Raw genomic sequence first — 2,558 nt, 5'->3', positions numbered from 1 at the left:
GACTATTTCGTGGATCTTTCCTTCCTTTAATTCGGCAAGGAACAGATCCCACGACATCTCCGGGAGATTTACTATCTCCTCGGCAGATTTAAAGACTTGCCGGAGCACCTCAACTGAGGATGCCTCCGCAATTTCGTCTTTGACGGCCTCGAACACCTCGTTCGAAGGCCCGTCCTCTTCATTAGAGACTGATCCAAAGGTCACTCGTTTAGACGTGCCTTTGATCGTCCTAATCTGTCGGGTACTCGTTTTTCGAGTTACCACGACCCTTTTCTGGGAAGCGGGTGCCGTTGCACTCCTGGCTAACGCACCCCTTCCAACCGCACCAGGCTCTTGGCACTGTGCCGGTTTATGCGACGCATGACTTCTTGTCAGCTCGCCGTCTACTGCCACAGGCTCTCGGCTCTGTGCAGGACATTCGGACGCATGACTACTTGTCATCGTCCTATTCACTACCTCAGTCTCCACGAGCTGGGTAAGAATTGGTGACGTTTGACATCCCGTCAACGCACCCTCAACTGTGTTCGACACGACATCAGTTGCATACGCCTCTCGCAGGAGCACATCCTTTCCGGTGTCCTGCGTAGAGTTCGCAACTGTGCGTGTACGCCAGTCTATCTATGGTTGGTACTTCGCCAACCATGGCCTGCCTAGGATGAGGTCATACGGACTCTCCATTCCTAGCACTGTGAACTTTTCTCTGCAGGAGAAGTCACTAAAGCTAAAGGTGAGTTCCACTTAAACTCCCTCAGACTTTACGAGCGCGTGATTTGCTAAACGAATGGTCGTCTCTTCTCGCTTGCCATCCTGGCAAAGCGACTCAAACATCGCCGGTCTCTTTCTTAGAGCCGCGAGTTTTACCGTAAAAATTGTGATGCACCCGAATCCACTAGGAGGGTCATCACCTGGTCATAGCCTCCTACTTGAGCGCTATAGACCAGCAGGATTGAGGTCCGAAATTTCGAGACCTCAGGGACTATGCTACCCATTTGTTCCACAACCCTGAACTTAGGGGTAGCTTCAGAGTCCGCGTCAGTAAGGCATCCCGCCCCTACTGCGCTCCTGCATTTCAGACCCTTCAGTGGTCGATGCAGAACTAATGCGTCTCGCATGCTGGTCTTGTCATCGCCCTTTGGGTTGGAAGTCCTCTTGCTGGGCGTCCGCGCCCCAGCAGGGACCCTGGCATAGCAGCCAGCCATCATATGGCCAAGCTTGCCGCATTTATAACAGACCACGTCTGCATTGCCCAACTCAATAGGAGTGGCATGTGGCATTTGACATCTGACCTCTCGGCCGACGGCTTATACCAAGTCATCGCCGAGGCACTGTTGTAGGATTGCTACTAAACAAAGGCAATTTGGATTACCTCTTCCATCGTCGACGGCACCTTTCTGAAAAGGGCCTGTCACGATGGGCCATGCCGTAGTCCGTTCATAAACATGGGCACCTTAATGCTCCGGAATCGGACCTACGGTTATGGACGCCAACAGCGAGCGCATCTCTTGCACATACTCTTGCAGAGATCGCTTCGCCTGTCGCGATCCAAAGAAGCGCGCCTGAAGCAACACTTCGTTGTTCGGTGGCTGGTACATGGCGCGGATCTTTTCCTGAAAGATCGCCCATGGAAGGAACGCCTATCTGTCCGCCGTAAGCGCCGAGTAAGCCCACTCTGAGGCCTTACCATGCAGATGCGACATGGCGTACGACACCATCCGGCTGTCATCCTCGATGAGCTACGCGACACCGCATTGCTCCACGGCTAAAAGCCAGTGGACAATCGTGTGCACTGTAGTTCCATCGAACTTGGGCGGGTCCATCCAAATGGGCCTCGGCTGATGCGGCCGGGCAGAGAGCATCTCAACAGTCCTGTTGAGAGTCTCGCTCCGAGCCTGCTCATGCCTCAGCTCATCCTGAGTCTGAGTGACGGACTCCGCCGCAGCATGGCCCTGTGCCTCGGACGCGGCCCTTCGCTTTCTGAGCACGAATGCCTCAAACTGCTCCAACTGAGCAGTAAGTTGCTCAGAAGGACTACCCAGGAGCCTGGCCGGGGCTTGTTCACCAAGTCCCTGCGCCATAAGCCCTGCCACCTCCCGATGATGTTCGGAGAGGTAGGGGGAAATGAGCCCAATCAATATTGAGGCTCATCCTCACGTACACACGCAGAGATGCGGGTCGTGGGAAGAATTTCAAGTGCTATTATGTGTATGCGGGCACGTCGTAATGCGGCCACGCTCTACTTAGACACACACCCTAGCACAGCGAGAAAGCGGTTTAATTAGCTTCTCTTGCATGCAGTGAGGAAATTGTGGTGGGCGCGTTAGCGATCTCACCCAACGCACTAAGTACTTTGAGCAAGTGTCGTCACCGGAGCGGGAATCCGGCTCCTCGTGCGCACTTATCAAATAAAAAGTAGTTTTCAGACTGATTTAAATTTATCGTAAAAATATAAATACCTATTTTAACCTATTAAAATTCATCTCTATAGATAACACTTAATACGTATTGCGAGCGTATCTTTTAAGATACCTCGCGTAACGGATGACGCTAGGCGTCATCCC

Source organism: Bremia lactucae, linkage group LG1, assembly GCF_004359215.1.
Source record: "Bremia lactucae strain SF5 linkage group LG1, whole genome shotgun sequence".
In the NCBI taxonomy this organism is placed as follows: Eukaryota; Oomycota; class Peronosporomycetes; order Peronosporales; family Peronosporaceae; genus Bremia; species Bremia lactucae.
The sequence above is the reverse complement of the archived record's forward strand: the minus strand, read 5'-3'. Positions refer to the sequence as shown.